Raw genomic sequence first — 21,602 nt, forward strand, 5'->3', positions numbered from 1 at the left:
TTTTTTGTTTCACACGGGGCAGTACTTAGTATACATAGCACATTTTCTACCTTCGAACGCAGAAGAAGGTTCTTTGGATGCCAGGTGACTAAATGAAATCAAGCATGAGCTGAGAAGCAATGACTGAGCTGCATTGAAGAATGTCATAGGAAGGTGCTGGTCAGATCTATGAATTCCAAGCTTTTGGAGCTACCATTCCACTTCTTTTTTTTCACAGGAATATGCCTACTGGGAAAACATCAGCAAGTCTGACCTGAGCTTGACACTGGGGCAGATCTCCAAAGCGTGGGTCACAAGGCACCCCCGTTTTCTACGGCAAGGAACGCCTACAGCTGCTTTCCCAACACTTTGCTCAGCCAAACACAAAGCCGCAGAAACACAACTCTACATTGGTCACAGAAGCACGTCAGGGGAGAGCGCGCACGCAGTCCCCCACTACCAGAAATTATGCAGTCGAGATTCCCGCATTTGGGGAATTCGCAAAGGTCAGCACAGCCCGAGTGCAATGGCTGAGCCTCGCTCTGGGTGAACCACCTTTCTGATCATGGTATTGTAACCCAGCTGTTTTCTAGACATTTAATGTAAGGTTGCCCCTTAATTAAGCGCTGCTCCTTTAAGAAAACCGCAGCAGTTCACACACACTACACACTTTATGTCAGTTCTGTCTGCTTTACGGCAAAATCACGCAGCTCCCATAGGAATGCATAGGCAGGAGAGCACGAGGCTCAGACGATTAGGCGCGAAGGGAGAGAGAGGTCTGATAGCTGCAGCTAGCTCCAGCTGCCGTCATATTATTAACTCGTGTTTACTGATTCTCCTGCTAGGTGAGCATTGTCCGCTTATAGGGCATCCTAGTGCATAATTATGAAGAGCTTTATATGTTTTATTTGTTTCATAAAAATAGCACTAAATGTGTTTAAAAGTTCTGCTGAAGTTCAGTTCAGTTTAAGCTTGAAACTCTAGTTTATCTGGTCTGTATTAGTGGGTTACATGGTCTCTACATGCTTTAAGCATGCAACTCAAATGTTTTGAGTAAAATATTAAGTGTATTTTAATTACTAAAAATGCCTTTTATATGCTTTAAATATAAGCATTTAGTTCCAGAAGTTTTGGTTAACATATTAAGTGTTTTATTAACTTTAAATGCTCTGTTTATGCTTTTAATAGAAGCATATAATTCAAGTGTTTTGAGTGAAATGTTAAGTGTATTTTAATGACTTTATATCGCTCTTTATATGCTTTAAATATAAGCATTCAGTTAAAGTGTTTTAAGGGAAATACTAGAGGTATTTTCTAAAAGTTCTAAAAGTGTATGTTTGTTTAATATGCTTATTGTAAAACAGTATTTGGGTATTTTCATTTTTATTAATGTGTACTTATAGATTGTGTTCTCTGTATAAGATTAAACTCTGCTCAGACGATTAGGCGCGAAGGGAGAGAGAGGTCTGATAGCTGCAGCTAGCTCCAGCTGCCGTCATATTATTAACTCGTGTTTACTGATTCTCCTGCTAGACTGGTGGTGTGCTCAAGCTAGTTTCCAAGCTGAGAGAGAGAGAGAGAGAGAGAGAGTGAGGCGGAGAGTGAGACGGAGAGTGAAGGAGAGTGAGACGGCCGCATCTGCTCTAAACCTTTCATGGATCACTTAAGTATACTGAATTGAGTTTCTATATATTTTTTTTTTGGGTACCCAAATAGTCTTTTTTTGTGCATTTTTCCTTCAATTTTTCCTCCCGGAGTACGAATTGTTCAAGGACTGTTTCAATTCCTTTTTTTTTCCTACTTCACGAACACTTAAAGGAACTGTTCTCTGGAAAACAAATATATACTTTTCAAGGTTAAAGAGCTCTTCAATATTGTTCAGTGAATATATTTTTTTATTTGGGTCTAATCATATTCATACAAGGTGAATTCAGGGAAGTGTGACTGTGTACATTTTATATAAATATATGTATATATATATATTTTTTTTTTTTATACACATATTATTTTCATAAGTGTCTCTCTATATATATAAAATGTAATTGAAATATTTTACTCATTGCTGAGAGAAAGAAACGCTCCAGTCCACTAAACTCTTATTAAGTTGGACACAGGTAGTACACTGCTACCGACCCAAAAATAAATGCCCTTCACTACCAGTTATATCAGTTTCTTTTGTGGCTCATTTATTTGGCTTGGAACATTTTAAAGTTTGGTTACATAAGGGAAAAATGGCGCCCGAACAGGGACTGGAGCGTTTCTAATTTTTTTTTCATTTTCTGAAAATCTGTCTAATTGAAAATTCAATAGCTGTGACTCATTTAAAGAGTTGGTAAAATGGAGTTATGTGAACAGTATGGGTTTGACCCAGAATGTACAGTCATCCTCAAAGGTGATATGGCAAAGGTCAATTTAGAAACAGTGCAGGAAGTGTTCGACCTACTAGACCATGTAGTCAAGATTCAACACATTGATGTACAACTCAGTACTATTTTATGCCAATTTCGAGAATGCGTAACTCCAATGCTTTTAGAAGCAGAGCATCCAGATGGTAGTGGCTCTCACTGGGAGGTAATTCAGCTAGAGGAGTACTGCCCAGACAAAATAGAGACAACTCCTAAGAGTGAAAAACTAGCCCCATTAGCTCGTGTCATTGATGATATGACAGTTAACTTTAGAGAGAAAATTGAGGAGCTAGCCACCACTTACAATGTCAGTCCTATTAACTTGAGCCAAAAAGCCATGGGCTATATGAGTGGAAGGAAAGAGCACAAAACTAGTCCTTTAACCTCAACTCCTGCCCCTCGTTGCAAACAAGATTTCCTCTCTGATGCAAACAGGGGTGTCGACAGTGATGTAAAATATCCCTCAGATGCACAAGTGCCCAATGCTGACCCCTCACTCGTCATCCCCATACCAGCTGATACTCATCGTGTCTTAGTGGAACATATAGTCAAGCATGACTCCCAGACATATGCTGCCACCCCACAAGAGCTACCAGCATTCTCTGGTAATTTCCCTAAACCCCACACTGAGGCAGATTTTAGCACATGGCAGCTTCGTGCCAAACAGAGGCTAAAAGACCTCACTCTGAACGAAAATCAGAAGCGCAGTGCGATACTTAACAGCTTACTCTCCCCAGCGTTGAATGTGGCCTTACGTGTTGGTCTTCAGGCTGCCCCAAGTGTCTATCTTCAGGAGCTGGACAACGCATATGGTAATGTCACAGGGGGCGAAGAGCTGTACATCCAGTACTTGGAAACGCACCAAAACAGTGGTGAAACAGTTAGTGAGTACCTGCGCCGTCTTCAAACCTTGCTACAAGAAGTCATAGAGAGAAATGGTGTATCCAGAGGTGATGCTGACTCTCAGTTGTTAAAGCAGTTTCTGCGTGGCTGTTGGGATGACCAGTTAATATCCACTCTTCACTTGAAAGATTTACTAGCTGATCCCTCAAAGAGCATTCCCACTTTTTCTGAGATGCTACTCAGGATCAGAACTTATGAGAAAGAAAGTCATCTCAAAGAAATGAGAAGAAAAAGACATTTAGGAGTAACGTCAACCAAAGTCCATACCAAAACTCACATGACTCCTGACGAGCCCAAGGGCTCCAGCTGTGACAACTATGCGCTTGATGCCTGTACAAGAGCACAGTTAGAGGAGAGAATCAGACAGCTGGAAGCTGAGATTAAAAGAAATGCATCTGCACCAAAATTTCAGCATGCCAGAAATGATAAAGCCAATTACAAGACCTCACAAAATGCTAAAAGCCTTAAAGCTGATCTAGTTGTTTCTGCAGCAAGAGAAGCCAATGTTGGGAGATTCTGCTACAACTGTGGGGAGAATTCTCATCTACTACCTCAGTGTACAAATTCAACTAACGCTGTCCTAGTGCAAAGCAAGCTGTGTGAAAGGCATCGTAGTAGACAAAGCCACCAGCAAGCTCCCGAGCATCCTCTGCCTTTAAACATGTAAGAGCTCCTGCTGCGGAACGAGCAGGAGCTAAAATTCAAACTAGTTCCGAGAGCTACTGCATGTATGGACTGTCCCCAACTAAGGAAGCATCTACTCAGATTCCTGAGGGTCTTGTTGGTGATGTTTGTGAAAGTGTTGCTTGGATAGATGGTGTGCAGTGCCACTGTTTAATAGACTCTGGCTCACAAGTAACAATTGCATGCCAGTCATTTTATTCCCAACATCTAGCCCATCGTGAACTGTACTCGATAGGCAGTGTACTAAATATTGAAGGTGCAGCTGGACAAAGAGTCCCCTATTTAGGGTACATTGAAGTAGAGTTTCGGTTCCCACAGAATGCATGTGGCACAGGTCAGCGCTTCAACACCCTAGTGCTAGTGAGTCCGGACCAGTCATATAATGAGAAATTCCCTCTGCTTGTTGGCACTAATGTTTTGCGCCAGTTAACCACGCGCTGCATAAAAGAAAGTGGAACTCAGTTTCTCAAGACCTTACCTATTCAGACCAGCTGGGCCATGGCCTATGCAGACTATCGTGAAAAGTCAAAGCCTAGTGCAGAGAGTGCTAATGTTTTGCGCATAATGCTCAGTAGTAAAGAGCCAGTCCATGTGAAACAAGGTGAAGTGAGTCTGTTGAAAGGCATGTGTCCCTGTAACTTTAATTGTGAAATGGTTCAAGCTCTTGTCAGTAGCTCAGATGAAATTCACACACCTGGAGGTCTCATAGTCTATGACCAAATAGTTGACATGAAACCTAATTCTCACGGCCAGGTTGAGTTCTTTGTGGAAAATGTCTCTCAGCACGACATTACTCTGTCTCCTAAAACTATGATTGCATCTTGCTCACCCATTGATTGGGCTGTTCCTATTACTGCAAATACCTCAGCAAATTCTCGCGAGACTTCTAAGCTACAGACTCATTCTCTGTTGATCTCTCAAACCGAGAAAACTGCTCCTGTCCATGAGCCTCTTGAGTTAGATTTTAGTAACAGCCCTCTAAGTCCACAGCTTAAACAGCAAATACAAACCAGGATCCTGAAAGAAGTTCCACAAGCCTTTTCCAGGAGTGATCTGGATGTTGGCACAGCCTCCGGTGTCCGGCATCACATAGAGCTAGAGCCACATGTGCCATTTAAAGAAAGAACAAGACGTGTCTCTCCAGCTGACTTTAATGATCTGAAAAAGCATTTGCAAGATCTTTTAGCAGCAGGCATCATTGAAGAATCAAACAGTCCGTATGCATCTCCCATTGTGCTTGTTAGAAAGAAAAGTGGAGAACTGAGAATGGTAGTAGATTACAGGAAGCTAAATAATCTCACCAAGAAAGATGCATATCCACTACCACGTATAGAGGAGACATTCACCTTACTGTCAGGCTCGAAATGGTTCAGTGTTCTGGACCTTAAAAGTGGATTTTATCAGCTCGAAGTTGAGCCCTCTGACCGACCAAAAACAGCCTTTACAACCCCGTTTGGTACATGGCAATTCCGGAGGCTACCACAAGGTCTGACGAACTCCCCAGCCACATTTCAACGCACAATGGAGAAAGTAATGGAAGGAATGAACCTTCAGGAAGTTATCACTTTTCTTGACGATCTTATCATCTTCTCCAGCACATTGGAGGAGCACGAGGAAAGGGTGATGAAAGTGCTAAAACGCATTTCTGATTTCGGCCTCAAACTATCCCCCTCCAAATGCAAATTTTTTCAAACATCTGTGAGGTATCTAGGACATGTCATTTCTGCACAGGGGATTCAGCCTGATCCCGATAAAGTTGCGGCTATTAAAACATGGCCTTGCCCACAGACAGTTCGTGAGCTCAGGTCCTTTCTCGGATTCACTGGATATTATCGCCGATTTGTTCGCGATTATGCCAAAATAGTCCGACCTCTCAATGATTTATTAAAAGGAGAATATGCCTCCAGACACAAGCGTCCTCATTATGGGCCACGAGCTAAGTCACCTTTACTGAGAGACAAATGGGCTGATAGCTGTCAGGAAGCTTTTGAATTGATCGTTGATAAACTGACCTCAGCACCCATTCTTGGCTTTGCAGACTGGCACCTCCCCTATGTGCTGCACACAGACGCGAGCACCACTGGATTAGGTGCAGTTTTGTATCAGGTTCAAGACGGTGAAACAAGGGTAGTAGCGTATGCCAGTCGAGGGCTTTCCAGAAGTGAGAGAAACTACCCAGCCCACAAATTAGAATTTCTCGCTCTTAAGTGGGCCGTGAGCGAGAAATTCCATGACTATTTGTATGGGTCTGAATTCAAGGTGCTGACAGACAACAACCCACTGACTTATGTCTTGACCAGCGCAAAGCTAGATGCCACTAGCCATAGGTGGCTTGCTGCACTGTCAATCTACAATTTTGACATACATTACAGATCTGGTCTGCGTAACGCTGATGCTGATGGACTTTCTCGGAGGCCTTGTGGACAACCATCAGAGGATGAGGAGTCGGAGGAGCTGAGAGAGAATGTATCCCGTTTGTTAAATTGTGCAAGCCCATGCACTGACAACTTCAGCATTCTAGACGAAGAGGCAGTGAGTACTCTGTGCACGTATCACAGCGTTTCTCAAGAGATGTGTGAGTCTGACAAGAGTGGAGTCCCAGCAGTAGAAACTCTATTATGTGGTGAAGGAGCTGTACCCGATGATCTGGAAGATCCAGCCCTGTGGCCAGGTCAAGAAACCATTCCAGGGATGTCTATGGAAGACTGGCACCAACTGCAGAGAAAAGACCGTAACTTGGCCTACATCATTGACATTTTAGAAGGCAACACTGGCAAAGAGGATGTACATGTGAGAGAAAGGGAGCCTGAGACAGTGCTTCTGCTAAGGGAAAAGTCCAAACTAGTATTACTGGATGGAGTGTTGCATCGCAAAGTCTTTGATCAGAGTGGTGAGGCTTTCCATCAGTTGGTCTTACCAAGCAGCCACAGAGAGCAAGCATTTCATGGTGTCCACAGTGAAACAGGCCACATGGGTATAGAGAGAACAGTAGAACTTGCAAGAGCTAGATTTTACTGGCCTAAAATGGCTCAGTACATTGAAGCTAAATGTAAAGCTTGTGAGAGGTGTGTAAGGAGGAAGGCCAGAGCCCAGAAGGCAGCCAAGCTCGTTAACATAAAAGTTACTGCCCCACTTGAGCTTGTTTGTGTCGACTTTCTGAGCTTAGAACCTGATTCAGGAGACACTCGTAATATTTTAGTCATAACAGACTTCTTTACAAAATACTCACAAGCTTACCCTACCAAAGATCAGACTGCAAGAACCGTAGCTAAAGTGCTGTGGGAAAATTTCATTAGCCACTATGGTTTTCCCCGTAGATTGCATAGCGATCAAGGAGCTTGTTTTGAGTCTGAAGTAGTAACAGAGCTGTGTACGCTGTCTGGGATCAAGTCTCGGACCACGCCATATCATCCCAGAGGAAATCCTGTTGAGAGATTCAACAGAACTCTTCTTGATTTGTTGGGAACACTGGAGGAAAAGAAGAAAGAGGACTGGAGAAAATACGTTCGACCCCTCGTACATGCTTATAACTGCACGAGAAATGATACGACCGGTGAAGCACCTTTTCTTCTCATGTTTGGTCGGCAGCCACGCCTCCCAATAGATCTTTACTTCGGCATTAGTCCTCGAGGCCATAATCCCAAGACACACTCCCAGTATGTGCGCGAGTTGAAGAGCAGACTCAGACATGCGTATAACCTTGCATCACAAAATTCTGAGAAAAGACAGGCACTTAACAAGAGACGCTGGGATGCCAATGTGACCGCCATGCCTCTGGAAGTGGGCGACAGAGTTCTTGTTAGGAATCTTAGCCTTAGAAAGAAACACAAAATTTCTGATCGGTGGGAATCAGCTGTTCACATTGTAATCAAGCAGCCTGATGAAAACATACCAGTGTATGTGGTGAGAACAGAAGACGGAGAAGGCAGAGAACGAGTCCTTCATCGCGACTTGCTGCTCCCATGTGGGTTTTTACCTGTAGATTTGGAAGCTGTTAGAGAAGGTCAAGTGTGTGAAACACCAGCTCAAGTCCCTACAAGCTGTGAAGAAGTGATGCTTGAATCTTCACAAACTTCCGAAGCAAGAGAGGACATTGACGTACCTTGCATGCAGTCTGAAGAACTAGACAGTAGTCAGCCAGCTGAACAGACTTTATCTCCATTCCAGAGCTCTTTGAATCCAGAAGCTCCAGACTTTGCAGTCGACTCTACTGAGTTGTCTGACAGTGAAATTGTGGCAAGCCCAAGACTAGTACAAAGTAGACCACAGAGAAGACGTCAACCCCCTTCTTATCTTAGGGATTACCATGTTGGCTCTCAAGTTGGTTGCAGACAGCATAATGTTAGCTCACCTCAACTGCTCTATAGTTTCTTAATCTCTTTGCAGGAGCAGATTGCAGCATTGATACAGGCTACAGCTACTGTGCATGACGAGGACGTCATATTTTAAGCAGGGGAGGATGTAACCCAGCTGTTTTCTAGACATTTAATGTAAGGTTGCCCCTTAATTAAGCGCTGCTCCTTTAAGAAAACCGCAGCAGTTCACACACACTACACACTTTATGTCAGTTCTGTCTGCTTTACGGCAAAATCACGCAGCTCCCATAGGAATGCATAGGCAGGAGAGCACGAGGCTCAGACGATTAGGCGCGAAGGGAGAGAGAGGTCTGATAGCTGCAGCTAGCTCCAGCTGCCGTCATATTATTAACTCGTGTTTACTGATTCTCCTGCTAGGTGAGCATTGTCCGCTTATAGGGCATCCTAGTGCATAATTATGAAGAGCTTTATATGTTTTATTTGTTTCATAAAAATAGCACTAAATGTGTTTAAAAGTTCTGCTGAAGTTCAGTTCAGTTTAAGCTTGAAACTCTAGTTTATCTGGTCTGTATTAGTGGGTTACATGGTCTCTACATGCTTTAAGCATGCAACTCAAATGTTTTGAGTAAAATATTAAGTGTATTTTAATTACTAAAAATGCCTTTTATATGCTTTAAATATAAGCATTTAGTTCCAGAAGTTTTGGTTAACATATTAAGTGTTTTATTAACTTTAAATGCTCTGTTTATGCTTTTAATAGAAGCATATAATTCAAGTGTTTTGAGTGAAATGTTAAGTGTATTTTAATGACTTTATATCGCTCTTTATATGCTTTAAATATAAGCATTCAGTTAAAGTGTTTTAAGGGAAATACTAGAGGTATTTTCTAAAAGTTCTAAAAGTGTATGTTTGTTTAATATGCTTATTGTAAAACAGTATTTGGGTATTTTCATTTTTATTAATGTGTACTTATAGATTGTGTTCTCTGTATAAGATTAAACTCTGCTCAGACGATTAGGCGCGAAGGGAGAGAGAGGTCTGATAGCTGCAGCTAGCTCCAGCTGCCGTCATATTATTAACTCGTGTTTACTGATTCTCCTGCTAGACTGGTGGTGTGCTCAAGCTAGTTTCCAAGCTGAGAGAGAGAGAGAGAGAGAGAGAGTGAGGCGGAGAGTGAGACGGAGAGTGAAGGAGAGTGAGACGGCCGCATCTGCTCTAAACCTTTCATGGATCACTTAAGTATACTGAATTGAGTTTCTATATATTTTTTTTTTGGGTACCCAAATAGTCTTTTTTTGTGCATTTTTCCTTCAATTTTTCCTCCCGGAGTACGAATTGTTCAAGGACTGTTTCAATTCCTTTTTTTTTCCTACTTCACGAACACTTAAAGGAACTGTTCTCTGGAAAACAAATATATACTTTTCAAGGTTAAAGAGCTCTTCAATATTGTTCAGTGAATATATTTTTTTATTTGGGTCTAATCATATTCATACAAGGTGAATTCAGGGAAGTGTGACTGTGTACATTTTATATAAATATATGTATATATATATATTTTTTTTTTTTATACACATATTATTTTCATAAGTGTCTCTCTATATATATAAAATGTAATTGAAATATTTTACTCATTGCTGAGAGAAAGAAACGCTCCAGTCCACTAAACTCTTATTAAGTTGGACACAGGTAGTACACTGCTACCGACCCAAAAATAAATGCCCTTCACTACCAGTTATATCAGTTTCTTTTGTGGCTCATTTATTTGGCTTGGAACATTTTAAAGTTTGGTTACAGTATCACCCCTGCCAGGTAAGTATGAAAGTTGTTGTTTTTGGGGAATGCTCATCCTGACCGCAGCTAATGCAGGAAGAGGGTGATGGTGTAATTCTTGAGGGGAGGGGCTTGATGAGATCGTAGCCCCGCCTCTCATCCTGAACTAAAGGCTCTCGCGGAGTCCTTGCGTCTAGCGACCTCTTTGACTCTGACAGGGCATTTACTTAGCAGGCCTTGCGAGCATTTCTCATGCTTTTGCAAAGCAATCTCAAGACATTACGGGGCAGATGCTGACATGGGCCGTACTTTCCGTTAGACGGAACAAAACAAGGAGCGCCTCACGGATTTGCGTGTCATCCTTTCGCAGGGGCCATGCTAATCTTCTCTGTATCGATCCAATTTTAGTATATGTGCTGCCGTAGCAAGCACGCTCCACGTGGCCCACGTCTCTCCCATATACCATTCCGCGCCTCAACAGGGTTTCTGCAAGAGGGCAGGCCTCAGAGGCTTATCAGGTGTCCTCTTGACACCTCACAGGCTGGGAGTGTCAAGCCCTCCCCACTTTGGACTCCAGTGACGCTTTTTTGTTTCACACGGGGCAGTACTTAGTATACATAGCACATTTTCTACCTTCGAACGCAGAAGAAGGTTCTTTGGATGCCAGGTGACTAAATGAAATCAAGCATGAGCTGAGAAGCAATGACTGAGCTGCATTGAAGAATGTCATAGGAAGGTGCTGGTCAGATCTATGAATTCCAAGCTTTTGGAGCTACCATTCCACTTCTTTTTTTTCACAGGAATATGCCTACTGGGAAAACATCAGCAAGTCTGACCTGAGCTTGACACTGGGGCAGATCTCCAAAGCGTGGGTCACAAGGCACCCCCGTTTTCTACGGCAAAGAACGCCTACAGCTGCTTTCCCAACACTTTGCTCAGCCAAACACAAAGCCGCAGAAACACAACTCTACATTGGTCACAGAAGCACGTCAGGGGAGAGCGCGCACGCAGTCCCCCACTACCAGAAGTTATGCAGTCGAGATTCCCGCATTTGGGGAATTCGCAAAGGTCAGCACAGCCCGAGTGCAATGGCTGAGCCTCGCTCTGGGCGAACCACCTTTCTGATCATGGTATCACCCCTGCCAGGTAAGTATGAAAGTTGTTGTTTTTGGGGAATGCTCATCCTGACCGCAGCTAATGCAGGAATAGGGTGATGGTGTAATTCTTGAGGGGAGGGGCTTGATGAGATCGTAGCCCCGCCTCTCATCCTGAACTAAAGGCTCTCGCGGAGTCCTTGCGTCTAGCGACCTCTTTGACTCTGACAGGGCATTTACTTAGCAGGCCTTGCGAGCATTTCTCATGCTTTTGCAAAGCAATCTCAAGACATTACGGGGCAGATGCTGACATGGGCCGTACTTTCCGTTAGACGGAACAAAACAAGGAGCGCCTCACGGATTTGCGTGTCATCCTTTCGCAGGGGCCATGCTAATCTTCTCTGTATCGATCCAATTTTAGTATATGTGCTGCCGTAGCAAGCACGCTCCACGTGGCCCACGTCTCTCCCATATACCATTCCGCGCCTCAACAGGGTTTCTGCAAGAGGGCAGGCCTCAGAGGCTTATCAGGTGTCCTCTTGACACCTCACAGGCTGGGAGTGTCAAGCCCTCCCCACTTTGGACTCCAGTGACGCTTTTTTGTTTCACACGGGGCAGTACTTAGTATACATAGCACATTTTCTACCTTCAAACGCAGAAGAAGGTTCTTTGGATGCCAGGTGACTAAATGAAATCAAGCATGAGCTGAGAAGCAATGACTGAGCTGCATTGAAGAATGTCATAGGAAGGTGCTGGTCAGATCTATGAATTCCAAGCTTTTGGAGCTACCATTCCACTTCTTTTTTTTCACAGGAATATGCCTACTGGGAAAACATCAGCAAATCTGACCTGAGCTTGACACTGGGGCAGATCTCCAAAGCGTGGGTCACAAGGCACCCCCGTTTTCTACGGCAAGGAACGCCTACAGCTGCTTTCCCAACACTTTGCTCAGCCAAACACAAAGCCGCAGAAACACAACTCTACATTGGTCACAGAAGCACGTCAGGGGAGAGCGCGCACGCAGTCCCCCACTACCAGAAGTTATGCAGTCGAGATTCCCGCATTTGGGGAATTCGCAAAGGTCAGCACAGCCCGAGTGCAATGGCTGAGCCTCGCTCTGGGCGAACCACCTTTCTGATCATGGTATCACCCCTGCCAGGTAAGTATGAAAGTTGTTGTTTTTGGGGAATGCTCATCCTGACCGCAGCTAATGCAGGAATAGGTTGATGGTGTAATTCTTGAGGGGAGGGGCTTGATGAGATCGTAGCCCCGCCTCTCATCCTGAACTAAAGGCTCTCGCGGAGTCCTTGCGTCTAGCGACCTCTTTGACTCTGACAGGGCATTTACTTAGCAGGCCTTGCGAGCATTTCTCATGCTTTTGCAAAGCAATCTCAAGACATTACGGGGCAGATGCTGACATGGGCCGTACTTTCCGTTAGACGGAACAAAACAAGGAGCGCCTCACGGATTTGCGTGTCATCCTTTCGCAGGGGCCATGCTAATCTTCTCTGTATCGATCCAATTTTAGTATATGTGCTGCCGTAGCAAGCACGCTCCACGTGGCCCACGTCTCTCCCATATACCATTCCGCGCCTCAACAGGGTTTCTGCAAGAGGGCAGGCCTCAGAGGCTTATCAGGTGTCCTCTTGACACCTCACAGGCTGGGAGTGTCAAGCCCTCCCCACTTTGGACTCCAGTGACGCTTTTTTGTTTCACACGGGGCAGTACTTAGTATACATAGCACATTTTCTACCTTCGAACGCAGAAGAAGGTTCTTTGGATGCCAGGTGACTAAATGAAATCAAGCATGAGCTGAGAAGCAATGACTGAGCTGCATTGAAGAATGTCATAGGAAGGTGCTGGTCAGATCTATGAATTCCAAGCTTTTGGAGCTACCATTCCACTTCTTTTTTTTCACAGGAATATGCCTACTGGGAAAACATCAGCAAGTCTGACCTGAGCTTGACACTGGGGCAGATCTCCAAAGCGTGGGTCACAAGGCACCCCCGTTTTCTACGGCAAGGAATGCCTACAGCTGCTTTCCCAACACTTTGCTCAGCCAAACACAAAGCCGCAGAAACACAACTCTACATTGGTCACAGAAGCACGTCAGGGGAGAGCGCGCACGCAGTCCCCCACTACCAGAAATTATGCAGTCGAGATTCCCGCATTTGGGGAATTCGCAAAGGTCAGCACAGCCCGAGTGCAATGGCTGAGCCTCGCTCTGGGCGAACCACCTTTCTGATCATGGTATCACCCCTGCCAGGTAAGTATGAAAGTTGTTGTTTTTGGGGAATGCTCATCCTGACCGCAGCTAATGCAGGAAGAGGGTGATGGTGTAATTCTTGAGGGGAGGGGCTTGATGAGATCGTAGCCCCGCCTCTCATCCTGAACTAAAGGCTCTCGCGGAGTCCTTGCGTCTAGCGACCTCTTTGACTCTGACAGGGCATTTACTTAGCAGGCCTTGCGAGCATTTCTCATGCTTTTGCAAAGCAATCTCAAGACATTACGGGGCAGATGCTGACATGGGCCGTACTTTCCGTTAGACGGAACAAAACAAGGAGCGCTTCACGGATTTGCGTGTCATCCTTTCGCAGGGGCCATGCTAATCTTCTCTGTATCGATCCAATTTTAGTATATGTGCTGCCGTAGCAAGCACGCTCCACGTGGCCCACGTCTCTCCCATATACCATTCCGCGCCTCAACAGGGTTTCTGCAAGAGGGCAGGCCTCAGAGGCTTATCAGGTGTCCTCTTGACACCTCACAGGCTGGGAGTGTCAAGCCCTCCCCACTTTGGACTCCAGTGACGCTTTTTTGTTTCACACGGGGCAGTACTTAGTATACATAGCACATTTTCTACCTTCGAACGCAGAAGAAGGTTCTTTGGATGCCAGGTGACTAAATGAAATCAAGCATGAGCTGAGAAGCAATGACTGAGCTGCATTGAAGAATGTCATAGGAAGGTGCTGGTCAGATCTATGAATTCCAAGCTTTTGGAGCTACCATTCCACTTCTTTTTTTTCACAGGAATATGCCTACTGGGAAAACATCAGCAAGTCTGACCTGAGCTTGACACTGGGGCAGATCTCCAAAGCGTGGGTCACAAGGCACCCCCGTTTTCTACGGCAAGGAACGCCTACAGCTGCTTTCCCAACACTTTGCTCAGCCAAACACAAAGCCGCAGAAACACAACTCTACATTGGTCACAGAAGCACGTCAGGGGAGAGCGCGCACGCAGTCCCCCACTACCAGAAATTATGCAGTCGAGATTCCCGCATTTGGGGAATTTGCAAAGGTCAGCACAGCCCGAGTGCAATGGCTGAGCCTCGCTCTGGGCGAACCACCTTTCTGATCATGGTATCACCCCTGCCAGGTAAGTATGAAAGTTGTTGTTTTTGGGGAATGCTCATCCTGACCGCAGCTAATGCAGGAAGAGGGTGATGGTGTAATTCTTGAGGGGAGGGGCTTGATGAGATTGTAGCCCCGCCTCTCATCCTGAACTAAAGGCTCTCGCGGAGTCCTTGCGTCTAGCGACCTCTTTGACTCTGACAGGGCATTTACTTAGCAGGCCTTGCGAGCATTTCTCATGCTTTTGCAAAGCAATCTCAAGACATTACAGGGCAGATGCTGACATGGGCCGTACTTTCCGTTAGACGGAACAAAACAAGGAGCGCCTCACGGATTTGCGTGTCATCCTTTCGCAGGGGCCATGCTAATCTTCTCTGTATCGATCCAATTTTAGTATATGTGCTGCCGTAGCAAGCACGCTCCACGTGGCCCACGTCTCTCCCATATACCATTCCGCGCCTCAACAGGGTTTCTGCAAGAGGGCAGGCCTCAGAGGCTTATCAGGTGTCCTCTTGACACCTCACAGGCTGGGAGTGTCAAGCCCTCCCCACTTTGGACTCCAGTGACGCTTTTTTGTTTCACACGGGGCAGTACTTAGTATACATAGCACATTTTCTACCTTCGAACGCAGAAGAAGGTTCTTTGGATGCCAGGTGACTAAATGAAATCAAGCATGAGCTGAGAAGCAATGACTGAGCTGCATTGAAGAATGTCATAGGAAGGTGCTGGTCAGATCTATGAATTCCAAGCTTTTGGAGCTACCATTCCACTTCTTTTTTTTCACAGGAATATGCCTACTGGGAAAACATCAGCAAGTCTGACCTGAGCTTGACACTGGGGCAGATCTCCAAAGCGTGGGTCACAAGGCACCCCCGTTTTCTACGGCAAGGAACGCCTACAGCTGCTTTCCCAACACTTTGCTCAGCCAAACACAAAGCCGCAGAAACACAACTCTACATTGGTCACAGAAGCACGTCAGGGGAGAGCGCGCACGCAGTCCCCCACTACCAGAAATTATGCAGTTGAGATTCCCGCATTTGGGGAATTCGCAAAGGTCAGCACAGCCCGAGTGCAATGGCTGAGCCTCGCTTTGGGCAAACCACCTTTCTGATCATGGTATCACCCCTGCCAGGTAAGTATGAAAGTTGTTGTTTTTGGGGAATGCTCATCCTGACCGCAGCTAATGCAGGAAGAGGGTGATGGTGTAATTCTTGAGGGGAGGGGCTTGATGAGATCGTAGCCCCGCCTCTCATCCTGAACTAAAGGCTCTCGCGGAGTCCTTGCGTCTAGCGACCTCTTTGACTCTGACAGGGCATTTACTTAGCAGGCCTTGCGAGCATTTCTCATGCTTTTGCAAAGCAATCTCAAGACATTACGGGGCAGATGCTGACATGGGCCGTACTTTCCGTTAGACGGAACAAAACAAGGAGCGCCTCACGGATTTGCGTGTCATCCTTTCGCAGGGGCCATGCTAATCTTCTCTGTATCGATCCAATTTTAGTATATGTGCTGCCGTAGCAAGCACGCTCCACGTGGCCCACGTCTCTCCCATATACCATTCCGCGCCTCAACAGGGTTTCTGCAAGAGGGCAGGCCTCAGAGGCTTATCAGGTGTCCTCTTGACACCTCACAGGCTGGGAGTGTCAAGCCCTCCCCACTTTGGACTCCAGTGACGCTTTTTTGTTTCACACGGGGCAGTACTTAGTATACATAGCACATTTTCTACCTTCAAACGCAGAAGAAGGTTCTTTGGATGCCAGGTGACTAAATGAAATCAAGCATGAGCTGAGAAGCAATGACTGAGCTGCATTGAAGAATGTCATAGGAAGGTGCTGGTCAGATCTATGAATTCCAAGCTTTTGGAGCTACCATTCCACTTCTTTTTTTTCACAGGAATATGCCTACTGGGAAAACATCAGCAAATCTGACCTGAGCTTGACACTGGGGCAGATCTCCAAAGCGTGGGTCACAAGGCACCCCCGTTTTCTACGGCAAGGAACGCCTACAGCTGCTTTCCCAACACTTTGCTCAGCCAAACACAAAGCCGCAGAAACACAACTCTACATTGGTCACAGAAGCACGTCAGGGGAGAGCGCGCACGCAGTCCCCCACTACCAGAAGTTATGCAGTCGAGATTCCCGCATTTGGGGAATTCGCAAAGGTCAGCACAGCCCGAGTGCAATGGCTGAGCCTCGCTCTGGGCGAACCACCTTTCTGATCATGGTATCACCCCTGCCAGGTAAGTATGAAAGTTGTTGTTTTTGGGGAATGCTCATCCTGACCGCAGCTAATGCAGGAATAGGTTGATGGTGTAATTCTTGAGGGGAGGGGCTTGATGAGATCGTAGCCCCGCCTCTCATCCTGAACTAAAGGCTCTCGCGGAGTCCTTGCGTCTAGCGACCTCTTTGACTCTGACAGGGCATTTACTTAGCAGGCCTTGCGAGCATTTCTCATGCTTTTGCAAAGCAATCTCAAGACATTACGGGGCAGATGCTGACATGGGCCGTACTTTCCGTTAGACGGAACAAAACAAGGAGCGCCTCACGGATTTGCGTGTCATCCTTTCGCAGGGGCCATGCTAATCTTCTCTGTATCGATCCAATTTTAGTATATGTGCTGCCGTAGCAAGCACGCTCCACGTGGCCCACGTCTCTCCCATATACCATTCCGCGCCTCAACAGGGTTTCTGCAAGAGGGCAGGCCTCAGAGGCTTATCAGGTGTCCTCTTGACACCTCACAGGCTGGGAGTGTCAAGCCCTCCCCACTTTGGACTCCAGTGACGCTTTTTTGTTTCACACGGGGCAGTACTTAGTATACATAGCACATTTTCTACCTTCGAACGCAGAAGAAGGTTCTTTGGATGCCAGGTGACTAAATGAAATCAAGCATGAGCTGAGAAGCAATGACTGAGCTGCATTGAAGAATGTCATAGGAAGGTGCTGGTCAGATCTATGAATTCCAAGCTTTTGGAGCTACCATTCCACTTCTTTTTTTTCACAGGAATATGCCTACTGGGAAAACATCAGCAAGTCTGACCTGAGCTTGACACTGGGGCAGATCTCCAAAGCGTGGGTCACAAGGCACCCCCGTTTTCTACGGCAAGGAATGCCTACAGCTGCTTTCCCAACACTTTGCTCAGCCAAACACAAAGCCGCAGAAACACAACTCTACATTGGTCACAGAAGCACGTCAGGGGAGAGCGCGCACGCAGTCCCCCACTACCAGAAGTTATGCAGTCGAGATTCCCGCATTTGGGGAATTCGCAAAGGTCAGCACAGCCCGAGTGCAATGGCTGAGCCTCGCTCTGGGCGAACCACCTTTCTGATCATGGTATCACCCCTGCCAGGTAAGTATGAAAGTTGTTGTTTTTGGGGAATGCTCATCCTGACCGCAGCTAATGCAGGAAGAGGGTGATGGTGTAATTCTTGAGGGGAGGGGCTTGATGAGATCGTAGCCCCGCCTCTCATCCTGAACTAAAGGCTCTCGCGGAGTCCTTGCGTCTAGCGACCTCTTTGACTCTGACAGGGCATTTACTTAGCAGGCCTTGCGAGCATTTCTCATGCTTTTGCAAAGCAATCTCAAGACATTACGGGGCAGATGCTGACATGGGCCGTACTTTCCGTTAGACGGAACAAAACAAGGAGCGCTTCACGGATTTGCGTGTCATCCTTTCGCAGGGGCCATGCTAATCTTCTCTGTATCGATCCAATTTTAGTATATGTGCTGCCGTAGCAAGCACGCTCCACGTGGCCCACGTCTCTTCCATATACCATTCCGCGCCTCAACAGGGTTTCTGCAAGAGGGCAGGCCTCAGAGGCTTATCAGGTGTCCTCTTGACACCTCACAGGCTGGGAGTGTCAAGCCCTCCCCACTTTGGACTCCAGTGACGCTTTTTTGTTTCACACGGGGCAGTACTTAGTATACATAGCACATTTTCTACCTTCGAACGCAGAAGAAGGTTCTTTGGATGCCAGGTGACTAAATGAAATCAAGCATGAGCTGAGAAGCAATGACTGAGCTGCATTGAAGAATGTCATAGGAAGGTGCTGGTCAGATCTATGAATTCCAAGCTTTTGGAGCTACCATTCCACTTCTTTTTTTTCACAGGAATATGCCTACTGGGAAAACATCAGCAAGTCTGACCTGAGCTTGACACTGGGGCAGATCTCCAAAGCGTGGGTCACAAGGCACCCCCGTTTTCTACGGCAAGGAACGCCTACAGCTGCTTTCCCAACACTTTGCTCAGCCAAACACAAAGCCGCAGAAACACAACTCTACATTGGTCACAGAAGCACGTCAGGGGAGAGCGCGCACGCAGTCCCCCACTACCAGAAATTATGCAGTCGAGATTCCCGCATTTGGGGAATTTGCAAAGGTCAGCACAGCCCGAGTGCAATGGCTGAGCCTCGCTCTGGGCGAACCACCTTTCTGATCATGGTATCACCCCTGCCAGGTAAGTATGAAAGTTGTTGTTTTTGGGGAATGCTCATCCTGACCGCAGCTAATGCAGGAAGAGGGTGATGGTGTAATTCTTGAGGGGAGGGGCTTGATGAGATTGTAGCCCCGCCTCTCATCCTGAACTAAAGGCTCTCGCGGAGTCCTTGCGTCTAGCGACCTCTTTGACTCTGACAGGGCATTTACTTAGCAGGCCTTGCGAGCATTTCTCATGCTTTTGCAAAGCAATCTCAAGACATTACAGGGCAGATGCTGACATGGGCCGTACTTTCCGTTAGACGGAACAAAACAAGGAGCGCCTCACGGATTTGCGTGTCATCCTTTCGCAGGGGCCATGCTAATCTTCTCTGTATCGATCCAATTTTAGTATATGTGCTGCCGTAGCAAGCACGCTCCACGTGGCCCACGTCTCTCCCATATACCATTCCGCGCCTCAACAGGGTTTCTGCAAGAGGGCAGGCCTCAGAGGCTTATCAGGTGTCCTCTTGACACCTCACAGGCTGGGAGTGTCAAGCCCTCCCCACTTTGGACTCCAGTGACGCTTTTTTGTTTCACACGGGGCAGTACTTAGTATACATAGCACATTTTCTACCTTCGAACGCAGAAGAAGGTTCTTTGGATGCCAGGTGACTAAATGAAATCAAGCATGAGCTGAGAAGCAATGACTGAGCTGCATTGAAGAATGTCATAGGAAGGTGCTGGTCAGATCTATGAATTCCAAGCTTTTGGAGCTACCATTCCACTTCTTTTTTTTCACAGGAATATGCCTACTGGGAAAACATCAGCAAGTCTGACCTGAGCTTGACACTGGGGCAGATCTCCAAAGCGTGGGTCACAAGGCACCCCCGTTTTCTACGGCAAGGAACGCCTACAGCTGCTTTCCCAACACTTTGCTCAGCCAAACACAAAGCCGCAGAAACACAACTCTACATTGGTCACAGAAGCACGTCAGGGGAGAGCGCGCACGCAGTCCCCCACTACCAGAAATTATGCAGTCGAGATTCCCGCATTTGGGGAATTCGCAAAGGTCAGCACAGCCCGAGTGCAATGGCTGAGCCTCGCTCTGGGCGAACCACCTTTCTGATCATGGTATCACCCCTGCCAGGTAAGTATGAAAGTTGTTGTTTTTGGGGAATGCTCATCCTGACCGCAGCTAATGCAGGAAGAGGGTGATGGTGTAATTCTTGAGGGGAGGGGCTTGATGAGATCGTAGCCCCGCCTCTCATCCTGAACTAAAGGCTCTCGCGGAGTCCTTGCGTCTAGCGACCTCTTTGACTCTGACAGGGCATTTACTTAGCAGGCCTTGCGAGCATTTCTCATGCTTTTGCAAAGCAATCTCAAGACATTACGGGGCAGATGCTGACATGGGCCGTACTTTCCGTTAGACGGAACAAAACAAGGAGCGCCTCACGGATTTGCGTGTCATCCTTTCGCAGGGGCCATGCTAATCTTCTCTGTATCGATCCAATTTTAGTATATGTGCTGCCGTAGCAAGCACGCTCCACGTGGCCCACGTCTCTCCCATATACCATTCCGCGCCTCAACAGGGTTTCTGCAAGAGGGCAGGCCTCAGAGGCTTATCAGGTGTCCTCTTGACACCTCACAGGCTGGGAGTGTCAAGCCCTCCCCACTTTGGACTCCAGTGACGCTTTTTTGTTTCACACGGGGCAGTACTTAGTATACATAGCACATTTTCTACCTTCGAACGCAGAAGAAGGTTCTTTGGATGCCAGGTGACTAAATGAAATCAAGCATGAGCTGAGAAGCAATGACTGAGCTGCATTGAAGAATGTCATAGGAAGGTGCTGGTCAGATCTATGAATTCCAAGCTTTTGGAGCTACCATTCCACTTCTTTTTTTTCACAGGAATATGCCTACTGGGAAAACATCAGCAAGTCTGACCTGAGCTTGACACTGGGGCAGATCTCCAAAGCGTGGGTCACAAGGCACCCCCGTTTTCTACGGCAAGGAACGCCTACAGCTGCTTTCCCAACACTTTGCTCAGCCAAACACAAAGCCGCAGAAACACAACTCTACATTGGTCACAGAAGCACGTCAGGGGAGAGCGCGCACGCAGTCCCCCACTACCAGAAATTATGCAGTCGAGATTCCCGCATTTGGGGAATTCGCAAAGGTCAGCACAGCCCGAGTGCAATGGCTGAGCCTCGCTCTGGGCGAACCACCTTTCTGATCATGGTATCACTCCTGCCAGGTAAGTAGGAAAGTTGTTGTTTTTGGGGAATGCTCATCCTGACCGCAGCTAATGCAGGAAGAGGGTGATGGTGTAATTCTTGAGGGGAGGGGCTTGATGAGATCGTAGCCCCGCCTCTCATCCTGAACTAAAGGCTCTCGCGGAGTCCTTGCGTCTAGCGACCTCTTTGACTCTGACAGGGCATTTACTTAGCAGGCCTTGCGAGCATTTCTCATGCTTTTGCAAAGCAATCTCAAGACATTACGGGGCAGATGCTGACATGGGCCGTACTTTCCGTTAGACGGAACAAAACAAGGAGCGCCTCACGGATTTGCGTGTCATCCTTTCGCAGGGGCCATGCTAATCTTCTCTGTATCGATCCAATTTTAGTATATGTGCTGCCGTAGCAAGCACGCTCCACGTGGCCCACGTCTCTCCCATATACCATTCCGCGCCT

General features: G+C 46.7%; 22 non-coding genes across 22 annotated transcripts; all 22 read right to left on the bottom strand.

Annotated features, from left to right (window-relative positions):
* Positions 1-407: 407 nt before the first annotated feature.
* LOC125783592 (U1 spliceosomal RNA) lies at positions 408-567 on the bottom strand. The gene has a single exon (XR_007426315.1). It is a non-coding gene; the product is annotated as a U1 spliceosomal RNA (small nuclear RNA).
* Positions 568-10,382: 9,815 nt separating this feature from the next.
* LOC125783876 (U6 spliceosomal RNA) lies at positions 10,383-10,489 on the bottom strand. Its single transcript, XR_007426596.1, has one exon. It is a non-coding gene; the product is annotated as a U6 spliceosomal RNA (small nuclear RNA).
* A 558-nt stretch (positions 10,490-11,047) lies between these two features.
* Positions 11,048-11,211, bottom strand: LOC125783502 (U1 spliceosomal RNA). The gene has a single exon (XR_007426225.1). It is a non-coding gene; the product is annotated as a U1 spliceosomal RNA (small nuclear RNA).
* A 278-nt stretch (positions 11,212-11,489) lies between these two features.
* Positions 11,490-11,596, bottom strand: LOC125783877 (U6 spliceosomal RNA). The gene has a single exon (XR_007426597.1). It is a non-coding gene; the product is annotated as a U6 spliceosomal RNA (small nuclear RNA).
* Positions 11,597-12,154: 558 nt separating this feature from the next.
* Positions 12,155-12,318, bottom strand: LOC125783503 (U1 spliceosomal RNA). Its single transcript, XR_007426226.1, has one exon. It is a non-coding gene; the product is annotated as a U1 spliceosomal RNA (small nuclear RNA).
* Positions 12,319-12,596: 278 nt separating this feature from the next.
* On the bottom strand, positions 12,597-12,703 carry LOC125783878 (U6 spliceosomal RNA). The gene has a single exon (XR_007426598.1). It is a non-coding gene; the product is annotated as a U6 spliceosomal RNA (small nuclear RNA).
* Positions 12,704-13,261: 558 nt separating this feature from the next.
* LOC125783443 (U1 spliceosomal RNA) lies at positions 13,262-13,425 on the bottom strand. Its single transcript, XR_007426166.1, has one exon. It is a non-coding gene; the product is annotated as a U1 spliceosomal RNA (small nuclear RNA).
* A 278-nt stretch (positions 13,426-13,703) lies between these two features.
* LOC125783920 (U6 spliceosomal RNA) lies at positions 13,704-13,810 on the bottom strand. The gene has a single exon (XR_007426640.1). It is a non-coding gene; the product is annotated as a U6 spliceosomal RNA (small nuclear RNA).
* Positions 13,811-14,368: 558 nt separating this feature from the next.
* Positions 14,369-14,532, bottom strand: LOC125783541 (U1 spliceosomal RNA). The gene has a single exon (XR_007426264.1). It is a non-coding gene; the product is annotated as a U1 spliceosomal RNA (small nuclear RNA).
* Positions 14,533-14,810: 278 nt separating this feature from the next.
* Positions 14,811-14,917, bottom strand: LOC125783880 (U6 spliceosomal RNA). Its single transcript, XR_007426600.1, has one exon. It is a non-coding gene; the product is annotated as a U6 spliceosomal RNA (small nuclear RNA).
* Positions 14,918-15,475: 558 nt separating this feature from the next.
* On the bottom strand, positions 15,476-15,639 carry LOC125783526 (U1 spliceosomal RNA). The gene has a single exon (XR_007426249.1). It is a non-coding gene; the product is annotated as a U1 spliceosomal RNA (small nuclear RNA).
* Positions 15,640-15,917: 278 nt separating this feature from the next.
* LOC125783881 (U6 spliceosomal RNA) lies at positions 15,918-16,024 on the bottom strand. The gene has a single exon (XR_007426601.1). It is a non-coding gene; the product is annotated as a U6 spliceosomal RNA (small nuclear RNA).
* A 558-nt stretch (positions 16,025-16,582) lies between these two features.
* LOC125783504 (U1 spliceosomal RNA) lies at positions 16,583-16,746 on the bottom strand. The gene has a single exon (XR_007426227.1). It is a non-coding gene; the product is annotated as a U1 spliceosomal RNA (small nuclear RNA).
* A 278-nt stretch (positions 16,747-17,024) lies between these two features.
* LOC125783882 (U6 spliceosomal RNA) lies at positions 17,025-17,131 on the bottom strand. The gene has a single exon (XR_007426602.1). It is a non-coding gene; the product is annotated as a U6 spliceosomal RNA (small nuclear RNA).
* Positions 17,132-17,689: 558 nt separating this feature from the next.
* Positions 17,690-17,853, bottom strand: LOC125783505 (U1 spliceosomal RNA). Its single transcript, XR_007426228.1, has one exon. It is a non-coding gene; the product is annotated as a U1 spliceosomal RNA (small nuclear RNA).
* A 278-nt stretch (positions 17,854-18,131) lies between these two features.
* Positions 18,132-18,238, bottom strand: LOC125783921 (U6 spliceosomal RNA). The gene has a single exon (XR_007426641.1). It is a non-coding gene; the product is annotated as a U6 spliceosomal RNA (small nuclear RNA).
* A 558-nt stretch (positions 18,239-18,796) lies between these two features.
* On the bottom strand, positions 18,797-18,960 carry LOC125783542 (U1 spliceosomal RNA). Its single transcript, XR_007426265.1, has one exon. It is a non-coding gene; the product is annotated as a U1 spliceosomal RNA (small nuclear RNA).
* Positions 18,961-19,238: 278 nt separating this feature from the next.
* Positions 19,239-19,345, bottom strand: LOC125783883 (U6 spliceosomal RNA). The gene has a single exon (XR_007426603.1). It is a non-coding gene; the product is annotated as a U6 spliceosomal RNA (small nuclear RNA).
* Positions 19,346-19,903: 558 nt separating this feature from the next.
* On the bottom strand, positions 19,904-20,067 carry LOC125783444 (U1 spliceosomal RNA). Its single transcript, XR_007426167.1, has one exon. It is a non-coding gene; the product is annotated as a U1 spliceosomal RNA (small nuclear RNA).
* Positions 20,068-20,345: 278 nt separating this feature from the next.
* Positions 20,346-20,452, bottom strand: LOC125783884 (U6 spliceosomal RNA). Its single transcript, XR_007426604.1, has one exon. It is a non-coding gene; the product is annotated as a U6 spliceosomal RNA (small nuclear RNA).
* Positions 20,453-21,010: 558 nt separating this feature from the next.
* LOC125783575 (U1 spliceosomal RNA) lies at positions 21,011-21,174 on the bottom strand. Its single transcript, XR_007426298.1, has one exon. It is a non-coding gene; the product is annotated as a U1 spliceosomal RNA (small nuclear RNA).
* Positions 21,175-21,452: 278 nt separating this feature from the next.
* Positions 21,453-21,559, bottom strand: LOC125783886 (U6 spliceosomal RNA). The gene has a single exon (XR_007426606.1). It is a non-coding gene; the product is annotated as a U6 spliceosomal RNA (small nuclear RNA).
* Positions 21,560-21,602: the final 43 nt, after the last annotated feature.

The sequence above is a fragment of the Astyanax mexicanus genome, chromosome 18, assembly GCF_023375975.1.
Source record: "Astyanax mexicanus isolate ESR-SI-001 chromosome 18, AstMex3_surface, whole genome shotgun sequence".
Taxonomy (NCBI): Eukaryota; Metazoa; Chordata; class Actinopteri; order Characiformes; family Acestrorhamphidae; genus Astyanax; species Astyanax mexicanus.